A 25,139-nucleotide genomic window follows, 5' to 3' on the forward strand; every position below is an offset into this window, starting at 1 on the left:
GCTGCCTCTGTCCAAAAGAGAAAAAAATGCAATCATTTAAAAGCAGCAGCTACAAATAAATTTATTAAATGGAAGATGATCATACAGATAGCTCTGAGCAACTCCTGAATTTTCAGAGAACTTGTACTGCATTACCACTGTTTCAGCCTATTCTGTTGGGGATTTTTTGCTGTACAGGTAGGTTTGACCTCTCTTTGCCAGTTTTAATTTTCCTGCTGTTTTTCAGTAGCTCTGTGGTCATGTTGCTAGCAAAGGAGAACTATAAATGGATTAACGAGTGTCATGAGGAAATAGGAAACTGTCTCCTTTATTTTTTTTTTCTTTGACTGTTTTAGTAAACACAAGTATTAAAAAAATCTTGAAGATACAAGAACTGGGAATTTCTATTTTTTTCTTTTTGTGAGGATCATTTAAAAATACCCACAGGTTCATTTTTGTGTAATGCCACACGACTTGGCATGCTTCAGATTGTAGTTAGTCACTTTTCAGTAGAATTCTCTTATGGAAAAATGTGTGCATGCCATTTTAAAATCATATTCAAACATATGGAAAATCCTTTGTGCTTGTAAAATGTGGAAATCTGGTCAAAAATGGGCTAGCTTTATCTTAAATCCAGTCAATTTTGTTGTAAATGTAACTGGAGCAGAGCTTGGCTTTTGGAGAGAGAAATTCATCTAGAAGGGTGACATTTCCTGGCTGGGCAGACCTGTTTTGAAATTTGGAATAAAACACAGAAGAAGGAGGTGAAGTGAAACACCTCTCTTGGATTTACTCTTCTGGTAATGAAGTGAACCCTGGACTTTTCGTGGGCCTGGATTGTCCTGTCATTGAGCCCAGAAATCTCCCAGGATTTTGGACCAATTCCAGCCAAAGGAGGGTCTGGAAATACCAATATTAAACTGCAGATCACTGGGGATAGTGCAAATGTTGATTGGGAAAAGTCTATGGAAACTTCCTTGGAAGAAGGAATGATTGTCAAGTACTTTGTATAAAGATATCTTAAAGTCACTTGATTGAACTGGAACATCAGGAGGAAAAAGAAACCTTCTCCACATTAACAAAAATTAAATAATCATAATAATTCAGATTTTTATATCTTCTAATGGTAAAACATTTTGGTTATTTCAGATGCCAGCCTTTTCAGCTCACTGCTTCTCCACGTGGCCAGAAGATTGTCATGACCTCTACGCAGCTCGGCCTTGGATGGAACTTCTTACAGGTACTTATTGTTCACTCTTTTAAGAAATGCATTTTCTCATTTTTTTTGCATGTATCTTTGCTTTTCCACTTCTTTTCCTCCTTTTTTTTGGGCTTTTCTATTTTTTCTAACCTCAGAGGTAGCAATCCTACTGCTATTAGCAAGATGTCTATTATAGTGTCATTAAAAAAGCTATAGTCAGAGCGTGGAATGACTCACATCATGGAGGAGTTAATAATTCACTGTAATAAAAGTATAAAGTTTTATGATAAACCACTCTCAGGGGAGTTAAATATAATCCTTAGCGGGTCACACACTGACTACAAAGCTTACATTTGTAATGGTAATTTGAATTTACTACATCGCCTTTAGTTTTTAAGCGTTTGTATGTCATTAGACCTTATAAATTGATTTATATATTCAACTCCAGTATAATTCTACATAAAGGCACAATAAATTTTATGGATTATAGATATGGCATCTAAAACAGTTTAGGAAAATAATTTTATTAAATTCACTTAAACAACGGTGATGAACAGCGAGGAGGACGCCAGCCTGGCTCAACTTCTGAGAACTCCACGAGGCAGGCAGGCAGCTGGGGACAGTGGTGGTGGGGACAGCAGGAGGGGACTGGGCCATCACTGGTCACCCAAATTCTCACTAAGGACTTCAGTGTCACCAGGTACTGATGCTTCACACAGCCATGACTGTCACTGCTCAGGGCCCCCTGCTGCTCCAAAACTCCATCTCCTGCTGGGACATGTGGGGTCCCCATGGCCATTAATACTCTGCTGGTGACATTGCTGGCAAAGGTACAAGATCACCTGCAGGAAAAGATTGTGTTTGTACCATAAACAAGCCACTTCTTCCCAAAATCAGGCTGCTGGGGTGCACCGTGGGTTGGCTTCAGCGGGATGTCTTTCCTCAGCACTTTGCCTCCTCTGCACTCTTTATCAGGAATAGCTCGTGAACAATGAAAAGATCTTTTCTTTCTTCCCCCCTGCTTGGATTCAGCAAATATATTCATAAGAGGAGCCATTAAAAATGTTCATCTTGAACATTCTTTATTGATGCAATTTCAGCAGAGCTGACTGTGAGGAAGTCACTGTTGGTATTTTGCCCCGATATGGCAGATCCTGCTCAGAACCCTCATCCTGTGAAAACTTCTGTTTGTATTCCCAAGCATGTGGAGCAGTCCCTGAAAGCAGTACAGGACACAGCTCAGAAACACTTGATAAACTTCACCGTCTGTTTCTTAAGTGGTTTGAAATAAACAGCCAGCTTTTTAATGCTGCTTTTCCTAAAGTCGGTGTAATTTCAGTGCTGATCTCCGACCCCCTTTGTCTAATCCGCTGTGTAATCTTTCCCATAACAAACCTAAAAAAGATCCTTGTACTCCCTGGTGGGCAGTTATCAGTGTATTCCCCATCGCACTCACACATTAGCAAAGCTTTATCCCATCATCGCTCTGGTTTTGAAAGCATTGAGGTAAATCTCAGGTGGCATCCTGCACTCAGTGGGTGTGTCACTGATGAAATGACCCAGCCAGCTGGACAGGTTTATGTACAATTTACTGGAAATGTATTAAATGTGTCTCGGGAAATGATTCTTTAAAACGTTCTCACTGCCAGTGCAGTAAAGATTAAGACCTTGGCATGAAACAGGGAAAAAAAATTAAATAATTTTCAGAAGCTTGATGGAAAATAATGATACTAACTGTACCTTAAAGTCACCAAAGGATGAGCATTTAGGTTAAATTCCTACTCCTCCCTTGACTAATTCCCATAATAATTTGGCGATCTCTGAAACTTGCAGGCTGAATTTGAGCCCTGGCACAAGCACACTGAGTCCTGCTCTAATCCCTCTCAGTCAGTTTGCTCAGACAAATGCAGGATTACATTGGCAAAACCAGAACTTGCAGGTGGGCAATCTCTTGGGAAAATAAACACTGTTATTTTCACGTAATTATTTTTGATATTCCAATTCCTCTTCTTATATTCATTGGCTTAAATATGGAGAGGGCAACACTTAGGCTGCCTCGTAGATTTTTGTTTGTGCCTGAATTTCCTAAGCCACTCAAGAGGACTTTACAATCTCCTTGCTTAACACGCAGTTAGATTCAGATGTTTCTGCCTGCAGACTTTCTAAATTATTATTATTTGTGCCTTTGGTATCCATCTGTACTTCACCGTGGCTGCCTTGTTTTGGTTGCATGGAGCACCAAGGAGCAGCGTGGCTGGAGTTTTCTGTGGCATGGAGGGGTAGCAAGGGGGCTTGCCTGGCTTCTGAAGTTCCTCCAGGGCTGTTGGCACAGAGAAGAGTGATCAGGAAAAATGCAAAACGTGGATGTGATGCCCCTCTGCCCCCAAACACTGGGGTTGCAATGGGTGGGAAGTGGCAGCAGGTGCCAAGGGGATGGCAGCCAAGGGGCTTGGAGCACCTTCCAGTTTCAGCCTCTAAAATTATGCTGGGATAAACTGCTTTCTGCAGTATCCTTGAACATTTGCTCTGCAGCAAATAAAGGCATTAAGTCCTTCCTCCTCTTCCAAATACACAATTTAGAAATAAAAGGTAATAACTGACGATATACAAACACTGAAATTTCCATTCTTCACAGATTAAATGATGCTTGCTGCAGATCATGAAAAGAGCCATTAGTGAGAGAGGGAGGGGGGCAGGGGGACACTTCGTGTAGTAACAAGCAGTATATTCTGTGCTTTAATAAGAGGGAAGTGATGGAGACCTGCAGCATTTAAAATCACAGTGAACACAGCAGGCTGATTTTTGCCAGAGCAGGATGAGTGCAGGGAAACAGAGGTGGGAGAGATGAGGAGCAGAGCTGGCAGTGACCAGGTGCCCTCCTTAGAGTTTCAGGAGTTCGTAATTTCAGTTTGTTTTTTTTTTTTCTTGAAAAGCATTTCAGCCCTCCCAGACGGGTCCTTGGGCTTCCTCTTCTCATGAATTCAGGCGCATTTTGAAGAAAGTATTTCAACTCCTGTACAAGTAAATAGTAATTGTTTAGTATTGGATTATATAAAGCTATTTTATAGGGTTATGGGTTTAAAAAGAGTAGTTAGGATGTCTTTATAGCAGGCAAAGAGTTAATGGCTTCAAGTTGAGATAGAATAATTACTGCCTGGACTGATTTACTATTTTATTTCTATGATGTTTGAAAATCTAATAAATCATTTTACTTTTATCTTGATAGATAATGCTTTCATTAGGAAAATTAGAGGCTTCATTATAATGTTTATCATGAGCTGGAAGCTTCTTTCCAATTTTTTTTTTTTTTTTAAGTTTTAGAATTCCAGAGTTCACTTTTGCTCAGGTTTTAATTTTCTTTATCAAGTTTTCATTTTCTTTGTCATTCCTAAGTGATTGCAGCAGCAGAGCAGTGGATCAGACCCGGGGCCTGCTTTGGAGGAGCCACCCACGCTATTTACCTGGGGAGCTGTAGATGTTTGGGAAAATCAGGCTGAAAGCTTTTTAAACTCTTAGATGCACAGATACAGAGACTGGAGGGGATTGTAAAGATCTTTTACTCTCAGTTTCTGGAAAATTCTGATTAAAAGACCCCTCCCAGCAGCAGGTGAGGCCCATTTTTTTCTTGCCAATGCAGTGCTGACCACTTGCTTCATAAGCTCCAATTTGGCTTGAATGTGCAATTTTTAACCTTCCCTCTTGTGCAGAGTGTTGGTTTTTGCTAAGAAAACTCTCAGTCATGGTGTGGGCTGGGGCTTGTACTCACTCCTGGCCCAGCCTGGCTGTGGTTTAACATTGGCTGCCCTCTGGTTTGATGGTTTGCCATTAATACAGATTTATGGCATGGGCACCAGGGCCAAAGGAGCTCCTCACCTGCAGCAGGGCAGTCTAACACCCATTCCAGCTCCCTGCAGAAAAATCCTTCACTGCTACCTCGAGTGCAGAATTTTTCTATTCCAGCCACAAGGAACGTCACAAGGCACTGTCTGACTCCAGTGTAGTGTTTGCAAGCCCATTTCAGTCCTCATTGCTAATTATGTTTGTTTGAAAATGCTTAAAGTGGTTGTAAAAAAACCCCCAAAACACGACAAAAAAATGGTGTCTTAATCTGGAAGATGCTTCCTTACCCATATGACATCTGTGAGCTCTACATACTCACCACTTAGGCTGATTGCTTCCACAATTAATGTGCTTTGGGTTTGTGATTCTGTAATCATCCACTGCATTGCAAAATGCACAGCATATATTGAAAAGTGTCTATAATATGTTTTAAAAGGAATTCTTAACTAAGCTCTGACCTCGACACACTCTGAAGGTGAAGAGGATCAATCATAGATGAAAGGAGGGGAGCTCTCGGAGGACATGAGTACCTAAGACTTTTCTAGGTGCAGTTCTGGATCTGTATTTATTGGTATTTATCTCTGAAAGCTCAGACAAGTAGAGATACTGTAATTGATTTTATTTGAAAGTGAGAGATGGGGTCAGATGGGAGCTTTTGGGTCTCCTGCTTTTATTTTTCTACCTATATAGAACAAGGATTTTTACTAGGGGTGCTTAATGACATTCACATTTTTTTAGCCAACTGTGTGAATGGGAGCCTCCAGCAAAGCAAACTCCACCTTTCCTAGCTTCAAATGAGCTGAGAAAGATCCTCATCCTGCCAACTCATCCTTAATTGGCCTATATAGTAAGAAGCAATTAAAACTAAAGGCCTGATTCATAAAAAATGTGCATTGTGTTTATGTGTCTCTGTGTGTAGGGGCTTTTCCTGCACTCCAGCTAAAAGTGCAAGAGGCACATTAGCTTCCAGTGCACCTTTTTGCAATTTATTTCTTTCCTCTTTTTTTTTTTTTTTTTTCTGAGTCACAACTGACCTTTTCTGCTGGGTTCCTCTGCAAGTGAGAGAATCCTGGAATATCCTGGGTAGGAAAGGACTCACAAGGTTCATCCAAGTTCTGGTTCTGGGTAGATGAAGGTGTTTGGTGTAAACCTTCTAGACAAAAAGTAAAGTTTAGGCAATATGTGAAAATGTCCAAACAAAAGCTAATGGCTGTGAGTCAGCAGTGCTGGCTTCTGTTAACTGATTGATTTTCAGCAAGCCACTGGCTTGCTAGACAGGTTGTGAAAGATCTTTGCTGGCTCTGCTGGGCGTGCAAAGCCTGCAGTTTCTTTCTCTTTTTTTCTGAAAGAGGAAAACTAAAACAATGTTAAATAGTTAATGCACAGAAGAAAAGGAATAGAGGAGAATCATCTGTGTGATGCTGAAGTTCATCCAAAGCCTCAATTTGAGTTTTTTCTCTTACCTTCTTTTCAGATCCTTGTTTAATAACCAGATGCATAAATGCATTGAAAATATATGATGGCGATGCCTGTAATTCTTTCTTTTTTACTCCTTTCCTGATTTTGTTCCAAGTAATTTTCCTTGTGGGGCGTGGGGTTGCTTTTGTGTTTGTTTGTCTTTTTTTTTTTTTTTTTTGTTCTCCCAAGACTCTTGGGATATAATTTTTGTGAGTTCTGGCTGCAGAGGGCTGCACAGGACTGCACGGTGTAAAGCTGAATCGTGTTCATTCTGTCGTGAAATACCTGTAATTTTTAGAATGATCCCCACTGCAAACACCTCAGGGTCAGGTTGTGCTGGAGGTGTTTCCATCCAGTCAGGTTAAAATCACCAGGTTACTTAAAAACACCCCAAGACAGCTCCGTTTCTTGTTGCTACACCCCGTCTTGGGAGCCGGGCTGCCACGCTTTGCTTTTTGGTTCTTCCCGAAACAATCGAGCTCAGGCACGGATCCTGGCTGCTTCCCATCTGCTCCATGGCAATGGTGAGGCCACAGCCCTCGCTGGTGTTCAGCACCACTGGGAAGGTCTCCACTTGTGCCAGGAAAACAAGGGACCGTGTTTCCAGGTGCGGTGCCAGCCCGGCGCTAACCATCCGGCGTTTTGTGCCGAGGGAAAAAATACCCTCTGGGGAAGGAGAGGTGGCCTCCGGTCCACCTTCAGGATCGGAATCTGATAAACAGTTTCGAATGTCAGTGGCCTGTTGCTGGTAATTAAATCGTAATGACAGATCCGTGCTGATACTATCAAGGTGCTTTTGTCCCGGGAACCCTGCATTAAGAGGAGCCGCAACAGCAGTTTTGCTTGTTACCTCTTCCTACTGTTACAGTTAAATAGTTCATGGCCATCAGCTCCCCCACCAGGAATGTGCATTGCCCTCTGCATGGGTTTCGTGCACACGCACCAGGAATGTGAGTGTATCTTAAATATTTGAATGTTCAAATGTTTGTTAGGCCTGACCAGCCAGGATTCCTGGTCGCACGCTCCGTAGGCACACATCTGTTTGTGCATCTTTACATCCAGACCCGTAGCCTTTAAAATTTATCTGTTAACTTTTGGAGAGAAGAGGAAAACGTCTATAAACAGGTTAAAGTTCAAAATGAAGGCACTCGGTCAGAGAAATATCAATATGCAGCTGTCAGGAGAATTGACATTCTGAGTCACAAAAATACATTTTTGGTTTGCAGGGGGGGTTTAACTTCTTCCATTATAAATTATTAAAACCACACGATCCGTCATGGAGATAATAATAACAACAGTCACCTTCTGAAAAAGAACAGCAATTGCTTTATTCCCATATTGTTGTTTGTGCCCTGGAAAGAAAAGAAGCCAAATGAGCGTGTTTCACATATTTTGGTGAGTGAGTGCCTTCAAAGAAGTTTTGGAGCCCTTTTCCGTCCTGTTCTGTAGAGGTCAGCAAGTTTGAGGAATTACAGGCACTAAGTGAAAATGAAAACATCAAGAGGCTTGCTGTCTATCACAAGTATCACTAAATCTTTTTGAACAACCCTGGGCAGTGAATTATGGAAGCATGGAATTGACTTACAGTTTATTTCTAGTAACAGTCAGTTACTATGTCAAATCTAAAACCATTCAGAAAAGCCTATAAAAATGTATGACAAACTAACCAGCAACCTCTAGATCTTTTTACATGTGTATGATTTTAGAGAATGTCTCGCTAGTGCTTGTGGAAATGAACAGACAGGACATTTTCACCAGGCTGTATTTTTATTTTTTTTTTCCTCGCTCGTGTTGTTTGGCATCAGAGAAAGCCTCTGGAGTAGCTTTGCTGGAGGAAGACAATATGGTGTGTGGGCAGGGGAATGGCACAGCTCTTGCTCCTGCCTCCCTCGGTGATGATCTTCCCCTCAGCGAGTGAATGCTCTCCTGACAATCTCCCAAACCTTATTTCAAGGGGCCTTGTAAACACCTAGGAACCTTTTAGCACAGGTGTTGCACCAGCCATGGCTCACCCCAAGGTAAGAGAGAGGAGGATGGGTGCTGGCTCAGTGAGGGGCTGTCCTGCTACCAGCGAGTCTGGTTCTGCTGTCAGCAGAGAGAAAAGCTAAAAACTTGGGTATTCATGTGACCTTATGGCTTTGTGGGGCAGGCAGAAGGGTTTCTCTTGCTTAAAATACAAGTTTATAAGACCACATGATGCTGTTTCTAAAAGCTGGCAGGGGTCAGGTTATTGTTGGGCAGCTCAGGGGTCTGGGGAGCAGAGGGTATTTCAAAACAGTTCCATTGTGTTCCCCTTGCCATGATCCCCTGCTTCCTATTTCCCCCAGAGGACTCCTGGGAAGTGGCACCTTCCCTAAAGGTGCTGCCAGATCTGTGGTTGGCTGATGTTGTGGCTTTTTGGAGAGGCCCTTCCAGTAATGCTGGAAACTGTCCTTGGGCAGGACCATTTGGACCTAATTCTCTAACTCTCAGAGATGAAGTCTGGGGATGGCTTCATAAAACTAAGTGAAAATAAATTAATTGAGAAATATGATACAACTCAAGGCAATAGATTGTCACTTTCTAGTCACTCTTTTGATGGGCTGACTGGTATCTACCAATTGGATGGACTTACAAGGAGGGTATTTGACCATTTATTTGTGAGGGCTACCCTGAAGGCACCAAGCAGGGAGCAGGTCTTTCACAGCTGGCTTTTTGTTTTCTTTCTGTGTAAGTGGCAGACAGCATTAAAATGTTTAAACATTTGCCACTGCAAAAATGAATGCAAAATGCCATGTGTCCAGATAGCCATTTTGCTTTCCTTGTGGTGCTTGGGCTGGGAAAGCATCCAAAACAGAGTTTGTCTTGCAAGAAATGATTTCAACATCAGTCCCCTGGTAATTGTATTTTAAAACGAACACAGCCTAATAAACTTTCACTCATGAAACCATCAAAGTTGTGTTTACTAGCAGAACACTCAGGTCAATAAAAATACTCCACACACTAGGATTTGGGCTTTTATTATTTTGCATTTATTGAGAAACAAATTGCAGAATAAAGCGGGGCCACGAATAAAATACTCCTATACATTCAGCATATAATACAAAATGTAATTAGGCAGCACATTGTTAAAAGTCAGGACCAAAATCTAACAATATGGTGTCACCAGTTGTAAACTTGTAACTGTATAATACATAATTGTCAACTGTTGAGAAAAGATCTCATTTTGATAACACATATTGAGATTGGAAGCTTGTTTGTTAATGAGGGGTCTGAAAAATACTTATGACTCCAGGATGCTTGACAGCTCTAACTGCAACATTGTGCTGCACAGTCAAAGAACAGTGAGTTAGAAGGAATACAAACAAAAAATAAGACCTTTTTAGGAGCAAAGAAACAGGCATGTTTACATTTAAGGAATGTATTAAAATCACAGCTACCCTCCTCTGATATTAGTATCAATCAATAGATTGACTCGTGATTAATTTTTATTAATTTCTATTTTATAAGCACTATTTGGCTTTTAAACTGTTTTTTTGTCAGAGCTGTTCATAATATTCTCAGCTTCATCTCTGTGCAGAGGGCTGAGGAGAGGGGTGCTCTGGTCCCCTGGATGTGGGTCAGAGCCAGAGCAGCTCTTGCTGCTCACCTCTGCTGGATCTCAGCACTACCCGGCCATGAGTTGTTTTCTCTCTGGGTTATTCCTCTCCTTGTGCAAAACAGGAGGCTGGGATTTCGGGATGCCACCAGGTTTCCTTCAGGACTGTCACCTCCTCTTTATGGCATCACCCATGCATGGACCCAGGGACCTGTTGGCTGCTGGACATGGCTGCAGCCTCCAGCATTTCTTTGTGCTGGCTTTCCCAGCCCTGTGTGCCTGCTGAAGTTGTGCATAAAGCAAATATTCAGCACAAAAGAGCAAAGCCATATAGGTTGCACTAGCAGGTTGCTGCACACCTTTTATTTCTGATCTGTGCTGCTTTTATTTTCTTGGTGAGAGATTAAGAAGGTATTGTTAAGGTTATTCTGGATGCCACAAAAACTCCAGGTAGCATTTTGCAGTGAATTTCAAAATTTTTGAGTAGTGTTGTGCTGGTAAACTCAGATTTGAACTCCCATGGCATATATTCTGTTCCCTCATTATCCCGAGTGCTCAGGAAGCTCGGCACAACCCATAGCAACTTGTTTTCTCAGAGGGAGTGATTACATGTGGTAGAGTGGGTTTCTTTTGTGTGTGTGTGTGTGTGTGTGGCAGTCATATAAAAGCCAGACCCTGTTATTTTTTAGAGTATTTGTAGCAGCTGCAAAGGAAATGTCCGTGTTGCTCTATGTTTTAGAAATGAGGTGGGGAGTCTTGATGCCTCTGGAGACTCTGCTGATGTCTTCAGGTGGCACCTGAAGCCTGACTGAGCTTGCTGCTGTCCGAGGAAGGATGCAGGTGGAAAGCTTTTCTCCCATTCACTCTGCCCCCCCAAACACAGAAGGAACAGTGACCAGTTTGAACTTTAGGAAGATAAAATACCCGGGTTTGCATTGCCATATTCTTCCTGCTGCTGACAAAGACCGCATTGAGTGCTGGTGTCACAACAACCTGCCACAGTGGCACTGGAAATGTGTTTCCAGGTCACCCTCAGAGAGATGGCTCTAAGCAAAAGGCAGGGGGAGGCTGAGCTTTGTGCTGACTGCAAACAGACTGAAATTCCTCTGGAGCCTCTGAGGATCACAGTGGCTCTCTGTGCCCCACACCAAAATCTGGGGACCTCACCAACGCGGCAGAGGGTCTGGGTTCTTCCCTCTTTTCTGCTTCCTCATTTCATTAGCAGACTTGTCATGGAAACTTTTGGAAAGAGGGGTTGCACGCTTTAATTACACAGTTCAAACCACCAGTTCTATTGCTTCCAACATCAAGCACTTTTTTTTTCTTCACTCTTACTGGAGCAAACCTTGCTACAGGGGTGAGCTGCATACAGTATCTTGTCTCCTTTCCTTTCCTTTCCTTTCCTTTCCTTTCCTTTCCTTTCCTTTCCTTTCCTTTCCTTTCCTTTCCTTTCCTTTCCTTTCCTTTCCTTTCCTTTCCTTTCCTTTCCTTTCCTTTCCTTTCCTTTCCTTTCCTTTCCTTTCCTTTCCTTTCCTTTCCTTTCCTTTCCTTTCCTTTCCTTTCCTTTCCTTTCCTTTCCTTTCCTTTCCTATGAGGTATTTATCCTCCAAATGTCCATTTTCTTCAATTTTCTCTTTGTTTTCTTTTGAAACACCCTTTAACCATTGACGAGTTGAAGCAATTGCCCTAGAAATACTATGTACCAAAGTCTGCTCAGCCTCAGTGCTCCTTCATTATTATGGTGCAGCAAATTCCCAAATCCTTTTGGCTGCCAGCACCCTGAAAGAAGGAAGGGGTGAGGGGGGCAGTCCTGTTAGCTGGGGTTTGGCACTGCACGGCGGGCTGCACTGCAACCTCCTTAAGAGAGAGGTTTGGGAGCATCTTCTAAATGAGGGGGGTCAGAGCGGGGACCAGAAGCACCAAGGAGCAGCTGCCTGGACTCTGCCTTCCCCTCCTGCTCGGAGCTTTTGTCTCGGAGCCGTAGCTCCGCTCCGCTGCATCCGCGGGACGGCCGGGGACACCGGGGGCTTAATGGGGAGTTGTCAGAAATAATTGTGCTTCTGCCTTTTTGTGCCGTCAGAGGGGAAGGTGTTAAACTCTCTGTGAAAGCTGGATGTGAACAGGGATGGACAGTGGTCTTCGGACCATTACAACCTACTTCCTCTAATTTTTAAAATTTATATACTTTGTAATGCATTATTAATTTTCTTGTGAGTGATATGACTTTCAAGGCTATCAAGGGACTAATCTATTTTTTACATGGAGTAGAGAAGGATTCTAGGTTTGTACAAATAAAATACTCCCTGGAAGCAATACAACTGAAACGATATCTGCAAACATCACGGCTTTACCTCTCTTCTGAGCAAACATCAGCTCTCTACAGAAAGTTAACACTTTAATTAGGCAGAATTTCAAATGATTGTGCATGGATGCTTTTAAGTTAAAGCATTTGTATCCTTTTTCATAAAAATTGCTTTCTTTGTACAGGACTGAGCTAGGAAGCCTGGGTAGAGATATCTAAATCCTTAGTTTAAAGATATTTGCGAAATACACATGATTAAACAATCACTGGTATTACCTGAAATCCAAAAATTGGGTTGCTATGGGTATAGTATATTTGCTTAATTCTAGATGATTGTTCCTTGCCTGCAAGGAAAATTATGTGTGGTTGCAGAGATTTAAATATGCTTTTTTCAGAGGAACTCCAGGTATAATGGTTTCATAGGTCTAAGTGTGGAGATAATTCTGGTTTTTGGATGTTAAACAGTAGCGAATATGTGCACACTGATTTAATATAAAATCTGGTGGAAATAAATAAAATCCAGCAAATGTTTATTTGGGAGTTGGATTTGACCTCCAGAATAATGTTAACAGAAGGTTTAATATACCAAGTTTGGCTTTTTTAATATTTGAAAAAATAGCATGAGCTCAGTAGAATAGTCCTACTGAAGAGTCGAGTACAGATGAGGAATAAGGTGTGATTAAAACATGCCAGTGCAAGAGCAGTGAATATTTTTTAATGATTCACATTTCATGGACACTCAGCTCACAATGTGTCCACTTTTTCTTTTTCTTGGATGCTGTTAGCTACAAAGCTTCATACCAGCCTGTCTTCATAGCAGCTTTGGAGGGAAAATAATGTCCATTTTTTCATCTCTGCTGTTTCCTCCTCTGCACTCTTTGAAATTCCTGTCACTGATACCAACCACAGGTTCCTCTGTGCAGAAATGTAAAAACCTGGCAGGCACGAGGTGTGATCTCTGATCCACCAGATGTACCTGGGGCACCGAGGTAGCACCGAGTGTCAAATTAAGTCTCATTTGGATAAAGAAACCTGAGCTGGCTGCAGAGTTTGGACCTTTCAGCATTAAACCCACAAGTGTCCAGTGCTTGTGGTGAGGAGTCAGCTCAGCTGTGTGTGCTCTGCTTTTGCAAAGAGTAGAGCAAAGTTCCTCCCCAGCCCCCAGGACCTGGCACTGTCAGAGCTTTTGTATGCGCTGAAGTAGGTAGGAATCATCCATCTTCTTGTATGTCTGTGAATGTCAGAGATAACACACCTGGGAAAGGCAAGGCAGTTCTGGCTCTTAGGGCTTTTGTCTGGGAGTCTGAACTGCTTTTGGTGCACCTGAGAATGGGGGAAGGAGGGTGGTGTGTGCAGGGATCAATCAAAGTGGCTTTTCAGTCCAGCTGCTCTGCTGACATGCTGCTCTTCAGGACTTCCTCGGTGGAGCAGGTCCTCTGCCCACCTCATCCACCCAGATGAGAGATGAGAGAATGGGAATTGCCATGCAGCTCTTTTCAATGCTGTTTGATGGTGCCAGAGCTTTTGTCCATTGTGTTTGTGGACTGACCATAGCCAGAGCTTTGCTACCTAAAGTTTTGGTGGCTATTTTCATACCCATGGCAGTTAAACTTTGCCTGCTAGACACTTAAGGTTATGTTTGGCAGTGCCAGAGGAAGGCTGCTCTTCCACACTGCCGTGTTCCAGTGTAGTTGCACAATTCTCTTTTCTGCTTTGCAATCTGGCTGAGGTCCTCACTGCAGGAAGTGGTTTGCCAAGCACTCCACTGGCACAATACGAGCCAGCACAGCTGACAATAGGGGTTCACCCGGAGAGCAGGTGATATCCATGAGTGATAGCATCCAAAATAACACTTTTATCCTCTAGACATGGTGTGTCATAATGGTCAGCCTCAGAAATGGATTTTTGGAGACATTTAATGAGCACCGCAGCCTTGAGCAGTCCTACATAACAAATGCTCCCCTAGGCATCACGGAACACAAAGGTGGTTCCAAACCAGCACTGCTTCCAGGGACCAGCAGAGGCAAGAGCTGCTCAAGCCTCAATTTCCTATGTGTGTATTGGGCACTTCTCACTCCTTGATTCTCCTTCAAGGCCATGTGGAGGCCTTTGACCTCCTTTTCAGTTTTTAGGGTGCAGTCTGCCCTGTGCAGGGCACACATGTTGCTCTAAAGCATACGAAGTTCAGAAAGTTTTCTGTTGCCTCTTGAAACCTTTTGTCAGTGCTAGAGGGGACCCCTTGGGTCTGTGTGCAGAGCCAGGATGGACAAGCAGGATCATCCAAAAACTCTAACTCTGCAGTGGTTCAGAGGAGAAAGATACCTGCCTGTCAAAGCCTGAAAAAAAACCAACTAGTTATGAAAGACAAAAAAATCCTCAAAGACTCGTTAATTAGTACCATACTGTGAACGAGTTACCAAAAATCTGCTTGGAGCGATCACGCACCCCAAGAGCTCAAGAGTTTTGCACCCAGAGCCGACACTGACTTTCTCTGTGGCCTCGGGCAAGTCACTTAACTCCCCGTTGTTCATTGAACTGCAGAGGGGAGATAACAATCCCTGCCTACCACGAGGTAGGTTGTGGCAGGATAAATTAGCTGTTGGCTTTTAAAGCACTTTAAAGATGTACTGCAAAGCATTAAGAGCACTTGTTTTTATGAAGACAGTAATGGTTAAATGATAATTCTGTGCTCTCGCTGAATTTGTTAGTTTTAAAGTGTGAGTGTTATGCTTCTACAATATGCTATTAATCCAAACAAATTACTAAGCCTTTGTGTGGTATGTGAGGAAGCCCATGAATTTACCTTTCCGTAGCTGTAAATGCAGTGGAAAGGATTTGAACTTCCCTTCTCACCTCAAAGCCTCTGGCAAACTGGTCACTGACATAATAAATACACAGCATTTAATAATGCTTCACTTTTCCTCTTTAAACCATTAGTTGTTTCCTGCTTGACTAAGAAGAACTTCAAATTCAATTCATTAACATTTCTTTAAATAGCCCTCTTAACAATGCCGGTTTGGTTTCCTCGTTATGTTCTGTCACTAATAGCGGTTTTTATTTCTAACCTGTTATTAATTAGAAATAAAGGCTGGATCTCTTAATTTCTGAATTAGTTTTAGTGCCTCTTCTCTCAGAGGCCGAAGAGGGTCCTTTTTTCTTTTTTTTTTTTTTTTTTTTTTTTTTCTGCCGTGCCGTGTTATATAACTGTTCCTGGGGTAAATAATTTAGCCGGTCAGAGCAAGTGCACACTCCTGGCCGCCGTGAGTGGTCAGCCCGGCGGCGGGCAGCGAGGCGTGGCAAATCCGAGCCAAAAGAGGAGCACAGCTGCATGAAACTTTCATTAGGGCGGCCGAGGGGAGGGAAGGGGCCGAGGGAAGGGAAGGGATGGGATGGGGCCGCGTCTCTCTCGGCGTGACCCGCGGCGCTGCCCGTGACCGCCGGGGCTGCGGGGGCACCGCTCCGCCGCGCCTCCAGCGCCTTGGCCGTGAAGGACAAATGAACAGGCGCGGACCCGTCTCAGCCACCCTAATCTTTTCTTTCCCCTACTTCAAAGCCTTCTGCGCTGCATCTCGGGCTGTAATTACCCTTGAGGTATTTCAGACTCGAAGCGACACCGGGAAAATTGCGCTTCCCGATAATGGTAGTCCACAGTTGTGTTTAATCAATTATGTAGTTGGTCATGAGACTGGCTTTTTAGTTACAAGGATTTTAAGGCCAACCCCTTATGCCCTGGCTGAGGAGAGCAACAATACCGAATTAAAGAAACACTCTCCATTTGATGCAGCTTCATCTAGGCTTTACTTGCTTAATTAAAAACACGCTGCCAGTACCCACTTACTCCTCTAAACAGCCGGTCGAATGCCACGCTGTAATTTCCTAAGCAAAACTGTTTAAGTTAGGTGGAGCTGCAACACTAATTTTTACGGATATAAACAGATCCACTCAGCAGCATCTCGGGATTCCTTGGAGCTGGTGGCAGTGCTGTGGTGCAGGGCTCAGAGGTGCGCGGATGTGGAGAGGAAACGTGAGCCGAGCTGGGAATTAAACGCGCAGCCTTTGCTAACTCGCTTTGAAGGATACACGGCAGCCAAAAGCTTCTGTCCCCAGCGGTAATGGAGTTGGCTGGGGTGCAGGGGGTGCTTCCAGCCGGATGAATTCAGATGATGCTAACTCAACAGCTACTTTGAGATGTGTACTTGCTGGCTGTGGGAAGGTCTTGCCTTGGGAAGCTGGTGCTTATAAATTCAGTGTGGGGCGTTGTGATGGTAAACTGGCAGTGGGACTGTGCTGGAAAGTTGAGAGATATTCAGGGAGAGGGAGTCTGATGACACCCATCCTGTCTGATGCACTGAACCCACAGAAGCTGTGTGACCTCTGAGGGTGCTGCTGGGTGTTTGCCTTTGGTCCGTGTTGGCTGGATGACCACTGAGTTAGTCAAACTACAGCTTGAGTTTAGAAAAGCAACCAGGCATTATTCTGCTTCCAACACACTTCTCTATCCAATTTCTTCTCCCTACCCCAAATCTCCACCTGCTTTTCAGCAATGCTTAGCAAGCCACTTACAGCACGTCTCTTGCCTGCTCCTCCTCTTTGGAAAGTCTCATGAAACCTCAGTCACTGATGTTTTGATCAAGCATGAGGTACAAGTTCGATGCTATTTTGAATCTGTTTCGCTTGGAGAAGAGGGAAACTTTCAAAATTCAAAACACCTTACAAATTCCTATGTGACTTTGGTTACTTCTGTGCTTGTCAGCTCTCTGCCTGTGATGCAAGCTAGTTGCAGAAATATTGTCTCTGAATTTAAGATATCCAGGAGAGCTGATGATATGTGAGGAGTGTTACAGATAACTGTCCCAGAAGAAGGCAGCTTTGAATGTCTGATGTCCTTGTGTAGTTCTGAGCAGGATATCTGTCTGTAGTGTGGAAGGTAGGTTATTCCTTAGGCCTTTTCCCTCTCCTCTAATTTTAGATTTGTAGCATTATGAAGGAGTTGTTGTTGCCAGTCGTACAAAGCCAGTGGGCTGCCTTGTTGGGAATCACTCGTTGCCCTAACCCAGTTTCAGTTAATCTATTTATACACCACTGGAGTCTGGCTGGAGCACAAAGTCCTCTGTGGACAGGCCAGTAGCAATGTCTCTCTCCTGGAGCAATTATACAAGTTTTACAAAGATGATAATTTGGATAAAAGTGATCAGACGGGCACAGTAGAGAGAAAAAGAAGCAGTGGAGGAAAGTCAGGTTGGAGCTCAACACTGAGCTAACGGGGGCTCAGTGGATGATGTGATTAAGTTATAAAAAAATGTGCTTTGCAAACACAGTTCCAGGCTGTTCGTGGAAAAGAAACAGCTCTTATGGCAACAAGACTGAAGTTCTGAATCTCCACATCTCACAGCATTCGCCTGTGAGCAGTGGACTCCTCTCTTGAGCAAGGCTTTGGTGTTAGCACTGATGCAATGGTGGCTATTTCTGCACTGCTCTCCCTGGCTCTGGTGTGGGGTTAGCCAGCAGCAGCAGGCTGGGCTTAGCCTGGATCCATGTCCTGATCATGTTCCCTGTGCTTCATTGCTGGTCAGGCAGATGGGCTGATACCAGACCAGTCCCTGGAGTGCTGCTTCCATACCAGTGATTTAGTTGTGTAGCTCTCTGCCACGAAACTTATTGAGGGTGGCAGCCTGGGCAGTCCCATGGAATCCAAGATATGTTATTTTTGTTCTGAGGACGTTTTTAAAGGATTTTAATTATGTGCATGGTTAATAAATGTCATGCTATCCATCTTCAGTCATGCATGCACGTGTGGTGTGCTGCTCAGGTACCTGCTGGCCCGCAGTGAGGGTGATGTGCAGCCTTATTTGTGACATACCATTGCTTGGATTGCTTTTGGGGTAAGCACAGGAAGGGATTGTTCCCACTACCCCTAATAGTTCCTGTGTGACAGACACAGAGTGTGTAAATCTTTAATGTGTCTGCAGCTGGGAAGGCAAGCGGCTGCTGCCCTCTCTGCAGTCAATTACACTGTCTTAATTTGCTCTGACATAAAATTAATTTCCCCCCCCCCCCCATCTTATTTCCTCACACAAAGCAGGAATAGAGATTGTTACTGTGGAAAATTAAGGTAGGTTTGGGACCTGAAAGGTGAGGCAACAGGAAATATTTGGTTTTCTTAGGTTTTGAGATGCTGTTTGTTGAACAAGCCGTTTCTTACTTGTCCCAAATCTTGCCCAGATTTGGTGGTGGTGGCAACCTGAGGAGGGCTCAGTATGTTGAGATGGAATTGTACCTTCCTAGTGGTTCAGATTGCCATGGAAAATGCTGCAGGGAGCACAGTTCAATCAGGGAATCACAGAACTATCATGGTTTACTTTTAGGATTGGAATTATTCCTCTAATTGGGAAAAAAAACCCCTTTCCATTGCACCCTGCTTCAGGAATACACCTCGGAGAGTTCTTATATTTGACTTCGGGTGGAAGTTCTGAACACGGTGGGAAATCAGCCCAGAATTCACTGTGCAAGTGCACAGGAGAGATGATGATAAACGTTTCTCTCCCAAACTTTGTATTTCTCTTTCTGTACTTTCTCATTTGGGTTTGTTTTTTTCCATTGACCACCGGCTATGACCATATGGCTTCTCTTCTGTTTTCCTCTGTGTCTTCTACCCCCCTGCTCTGAACATGTTACAATGTTCACAAGACATTTTAATATCAGTTCTGGTCTTGCCTAGCAGCACAAAACATCTTGTGTATTTGCATTTTTTAGTTTAATTATTATCTTAATAATTTTTGGGCAGTAGCCACAGAATCTTTTTCTCTCTGTCTCATCTCATCTTTAAAGCAGCAGTTCAGGCATCTCCTTACCATGCCCTGTTACACTTTGTTTTAAACCCACAGCTGAGGTGTGGTTTGGAAAGAGGAGATAACAATAACCTGCCTGTAAAACACGTTCCAGGAGCCCTGGTTGCTCCAGCCCTCTCTGGAGCAGGCCTTCAGCACTGACAGTGATTAGGCACAGAGAGCTTTCAGGCTCCAGCTCAAGACACCTGGAAATGGAACTCCTACAGGGGGATGAGCTGGCATTAAACAAGTTCTGGGGATTAAAATAATCCTGGGAAGCATTGGATTAGCAGGAAAGCCCTCCATCTTCTGCACCCTGGCTACAGCAGACTCATTTTTTCCCATGTTAGTTATATTTTAGGTGATATAGCCTAGGGAGGCAGTATTCCCATTACCATAAATCCCTCCTTTTTTCAAATCCAGCTTGATTTTTCTCAGCTTGGGGTTAAATTCACACCTTTTAATTTGGGTGTAGTTACACCAATTGTGCCTGGGCTAGCTTTGGTCCTGAATGTCAAACTCACTGTTAGTATCTTGGGATTACCTCATGATCTCCTTTGTAATCCTTTTACAAACATATTTTCTTTTCAGCTCATGACAAACCTAATTAGTGGTGTTTTCAGTAAATAGGAATACCTAGAGCAAAAGTCCTTTTTCAAATACGGATTTGCCATAACCTGACATTAGTTTGACCTTCCACGGCATCTCTCAAGAAAGTATTTTGTTCATGTTGATTAATCAAACTTCATGAAATTTACTAGAGAAGTAAAAATTTGTTATTCCTAGGTTAGAAACAAAAAGGCTATGGGTCAGAAAACCTCTTTTAAATCACAGGAAGATTGAAAATTATAGCTAAGCTGTCCTAACTTTTAGACCTCTGCCATATTTCCAAGACGCTTTCCTTACTGACACTCCTGTTCTCAACTAGCATGTCCTTATTGTCTTTGCCTTGTTTGTCTTCCCTTAATCTTCAGCCTTTTTAAATATTCCAAATCATTTTCCTGCAGTGTCCTGATGAAGTTTGAGAGAATCTCAGCCCCTGTCCCAGGTGACTCCTGAGCTGCCAGGGAAGTGTGAGCTCAGTGGGGATGAGGAAACACCTCGTGGTGCATTGTGCAATGCTGAGGTTCTCAACACCAATTCCAAACTGCTGCATCTTATCCTCTGACATCACCCCACACCACAATCTGTTGCAGCAGCCACCAAATGCAATGAAACCCTCTTTTCCTTTTTAGATGCTACTCACTGTTCTTACTTAGGGAGAGATCTGGCTTCAATTATTTACAGAAGACTTGCTGGGTAGAGTCACATACCAGACAAGCTAGGCTGACTTGTCACAATCTTTTAGGACTGCCTTTTTTTTTTTTTTTTTTTTTTTTTTTTTTTTTTTTTTTAAGAAATCTTAATCTTTTTCCCCTTAGAGAAAATGATTCATAATCATAAATGAGTATTTGGGAAACATCACCTCCAGGTACTACAGATGAGGCCTTCCAGGCTTATGAAGCTACAGAGGGGTTGGCTAATGTGACATTTTTAATCTGCTCATTTGTTTTCCCATCATGGAACAAGGGCTTCTGCTTCATTCAAAATGAGAGAGGAGCTTTCTAACCAGTTATGTGGAGAAAATTCAGTTTTTCTCAGATAATCTGAGTTTTGTACATATTCCATGGTAATCTAAAAATCAAAGCAAGACTACCCTCTTTTTATTTTATGTATTTGAGAAGGTTTTTTTCCCACATCTGCCCTTTTCTTAAAGCTAAATAAGGCTCCTGTTCAGATCATACAACTATTCAGACACCATAGATGCCTCTTCATAGATCATGAACTTGCTTGAAACTTCTCCCTTTTCTGTAACACAATTCCAACTCCTTGGCTTGCTCTCCTTCACTGAAAACTCTTTATTTTGTATCTTCAGTGAAATATATTGAATTAAGGATAGGGGTTTTCCCCCTCTTTTCTAAATGTGTATGTGTTGACAGTAATTGTTTCCTAAGGGTTTGATTCAAAGGCTATAAATCAATTGGATTTGGACTACAGATCCTAGAAAAGAGAACTAGAAGGGATATCAAGAGATCAACTGATCCTAACAAGACCTATTGTATCTATTTAATTTCTAACAGATGGTTCTCTAATCAACTCTTAAAAATCTCCAGTCACTGCCTTTACTGCTAAAATAATGTCTTAGCACCCAGCAGATTTTCCCTTTCTGTCATGATTGCTTGTCCTGCCCACTCTGAATGGGAGCAAAGCATTTCCCTTCTTCTTGTGTGGAGTCTTCTATATACTTGGATATTCTTTTCCCGCCTCTCTCAGTTTCTCTTTTTGAGGATCAACACCCCTGAGCATGTTGTCCCCAGGTGAGTTTTAGCTGTGAGATGTCCTCTGTGACTTTTGGCACTCAGAAGTGGATGCAGAAGTCCAGCTGACACCTCCTACGCTGCTGATGGCACAGAGAGGGAGAAGCCAAAGGTCTGGAAATCTTGGGTGCAACCTGCCCAACCTGTGTGCAGCAGACCTGGGTGGCTTGGGGCTTTTCTCCTCGGTCTGCTCACATCTGCTGCTTCAGATTAAGGCTCCTCCGAGTTCTGCCAGAAGCAATCAGTCACGTTAACATGTTCCAGAAGCCAAATCTGCCTGTGTGTGGGAAACTGAACCACGTGCTTTCTGATGTTGTTCAAGGGAGATGGTGTAGGGCTTCTGACACCTGGGAATTGGTCTGCTGATTAGATCTTTCACTGGTAGAGCATAAAATACTCCTCCCCCCCTCCCCACCATGTATTTTGTGTAACTTCGTTGTTGATAGCTTACAAATATCTCAGTGCTATCCCTTAAGCACTTCTGAGGGAATGTTCATCACCTGTTTTTCTTCAAATTACTTCAGAATGACCAAAGGGGAGCGGACATGACAAATCATAGGGTAAAACAGATTATTAGAAGCAAGAAGGCATCCTTCAAAATGTTGAAGTTCTGTGTTCAAGAATGAAAAGGGAGGACAAGGCTCACAAATCTTCAGGAACCCTTTGAAGGAGTCCCCAGGCAAATGAACAAAGAGATCTGGGTGATATGGTCTTCAGGGAATTCACAAAGGCATTTGAAAAAGTGCTTCACCCAAGGGTCTTACAGGAAATAACCTCCATAAGTTTCTTGCATGGATAAATAATTGTTGAAAATATGGGAAACAAGAGAGGAATAGAGAGGTAATTTCCACAGCCGAACCTTGCAGAGGTCTGTGCTACAGCCCATATTTTCATAAATGTGCTAAAAAACCGGGCTGAGCAATAAGATGGCAAGTTTGGAGGTGAATGCCAACTTATTCAAGGTAATAAAGGCAAGGGCTGGCTGCAAAGAACCGAGGAAGTGCCTTTTCATACCGTGTCCCTGAGCGATGGAGTGGGAGATGAAATTCAGCGTGGATGTAAGAGAGATGGGGTGAAAGTCGCAGCGTTGCATTGATGGTGATGAGCGTGGAATTGAATGCTATCACTTGGGAAAAAAAGATGTGGTTATAACACTGGGCTTTGAAAGCATCACCTCAGTGCTTAGTATTTATTTTTAAAAAGGCTGACTTACTGTTAGGAGCTATTAGTAAAGTAATACAAAACAAAAGAGGAGACACAAAAGAGGAGACACTCTTCAGCACTTTAGACATCCACGCTTTGCCCACATCTTGAATACTTGGTTCAGTTCCAACACTTCAGACACAGCAGGAGTGGAAAAGGCATGGAAAATGAGTGATTACAGTCAGAGAATGGCTTTGTATGAAGAATCGTAAAATAGTCTAGGATTCTTTAGCTGGGAAAAGAGATGAGGGGATGTGACAGGGGGCTGTAAAAGAACTACGAGCATCGAGATGAAGAGCAGGGAAAGATGGTTCATTGTTTCTTCTCGCAGGAAGTAAAGGAACATCAAATAAAGCCACCGAGTAAGGCTTCGGGGCAAACAAAGTGTTGCTGCTTCATGGCACGTGTAGCATGCACAAGGAACTTCTTTCTGCAGGATGTTGTGGATGCTGCAAATTTTCAGGTGTTTGAAGAGGAGCTGCTCAGGTTTACGTGACAAAAAATTTACCAAGGTCTGCTTTATGCAAAAGCAGTGGTTCAGAAAAATCTGTGCACTGCAAATTGTTAGAGGCTGGGAGGGTGTTCAGGGATGTCAGATTTTACGGGATGGTTCTGTTCTCTTCCCTGGCTATCTGCTGTTTGTGGCTGTTGGAGACAAGTCACTGGATTTGTCTTGGTCTGACACGATGCTGCTGCTGCTATGTTCACTGTCATTCTTAGGGATGCTCAGCCACTGCTAGTTTTAATGAATTGTTTTCGGTGGTCAAAGCAAATTGCCCAGCTACTCTTAAAGAAATCCAGCCAGGATAATGAGATCTGGCAATTTCAGAAGTGCAGCAATATAACCTAGAAGTCAAAGAATTAAATAATTCTTTAAAAAAAACCCTCATTCCCCTTTAAAGGAGTATTAGGAAGGGGAAAAAAATGCACCTAAACAGTCATATATCAGGGAGGCATGTAAAATGTCCAGCTGAGGAGTGTTATTAATGAAGTGGTGAACTTTAAGTCCATGCATAACATGCCTCCAGTAGGAAGGCTCTTATTTCCAATGCCTGGGGTAATCTAGCAAAATCCAAGCCACATCTTTAATGAACAAGGTGGGCTATCAATCAGCACGGAGATGACACAAGCATTTCATACAAACCCAAAAGCCGACCCCCCCACCCCTAAAATCAAGGCCACTGCCATGCCTCCCAAGGCTGCCTGTCCTGCCAGGCAGGCAAAGAGTCATGAAATCTGCATGTGACTGTTAAAGGCAGAGCTGCTCCTGAGTAGGTGGTAGTTATTTTTAGCAACTGGTTTAAATTGTTCTGATATTGAATCTGCACCGTGCAGGGGTAACATCTTTAAAATGCAATTCTATGGTAGGTGGCAACAATCAAGCTGAATTACTGACATTGTAAGGAAATGAAAAGTCAAACTGCTGACCATGTGTATTTTATGGTATTTAATTAAAAGTAGATAACATAGTGTGAATGAACCACAAATCAGATAAAAATGGCAGTATATTCTCATATTTAACACATATTTGACTTGTGGTTGCTTGACAATTTACCAGAACAGGTCTATGACAGTCTCCAAATATAAAATCAGGAGTGTAATTAAAAATACTGCAGGGAAGAAGCAATATTCTGTTCAACCCTGAACTACGTTAATCACAGCCACAGCTGTATCGCTTCCATTGCCTTTAACAAGAACCTAATTTCTTCTTTTTTTTTTTTTTTTTTTTTTTTAATAAAAGAGGGGGATAAAGTGTCCAGGCTTTTGCTAAATCAGAGTGTTTGGTTTAAAGTTTAAAATGTGGAGCTGGGAGGAAGAAGAGGGTAGCAGAGGCAGAGCATGGTTTTTTAGGAGCTGTGGTGCAGCTGCCTCAGCGTGGGGCTCTGCAGTGGCAGTGCACCAGGACTGTGGCTTCTCTTCTGCTTTTGGCACAGGATTGTGCTGTGACCTTGAGGGGTTCTTTTATTGCAGCCTGTGCCACAGCTCCTTCTCCTGTAAAGCAGCGCTCTCCTTGATTTCTCCCCTTATTCCTCTGTTTGGCTAATAACCAGGAGAGTGAACCTTGATCTCACTTGTGCAACAACCTCTGTTTCAGGGGCATTTAGCTCAGCTCTCCTCCCAAATCACCCCACACACTAGTGCTGGCTGCTGCACGTCTGCCACAAGCAAGGAAACACAAGACCTCGACCTGGGCTCCCACCAGATTTTCTTTTGTTAGTTCTGGCACTGAAATTATCCAGCCCTACTATGTGAGGTTTTGCCAGGCACACACAGGGGTGTTCTGGTGTTCCCCCTATCCCGTGGGAAGGGAGCTCTCCCAGCCTGACAAGAAAGAGTTGGTACCAGACATCTCTTCACTGGGATTCAGATAAAAAGTCCTGAATTCTTCTTGTAA

The 25,139-nt window shown here is 43.0% G+C and overlaps 1 long non-coding RNA gene across 1 annotated transcript in view; it reads left to right on the top strand.

Annotated features, from left to right (window-relative positions):
• Nucleotides 1-1,113: 1,113 nt before the first annotated feature.
• LOC148224148 (uncharacterized) overlaps nucleotides 1,114-25,139 on the top strand; it is a 122,715-nt gene continuing 98,689 nt past the window's right edge. Inside the window, exon 1 of the long non-coding RNA XR_015802831.1 lies at nucleotides 1,114-1,219. This is a non-coding gene — a long non-coding RNA (uncharacterized LOC148224148). The remainder of the gene's footprint in view (nucleotides 1,220-25,139) is intronic.

Source organism: Sturnus vulgaris, chromosome 3, assembly GCF_052056855.1.
Source record: "Sturnus vulgaris isolate bStuVul1 chromosome 3, bStuVul1.hap1, whole genome shotgun sequence".
Taxonomy (NCBI): Eukaryota; Metazoa; Chordata; class Aves; order Passeriformes; family Sturnidae; genus Sturnus; species Sturnus vulgaris.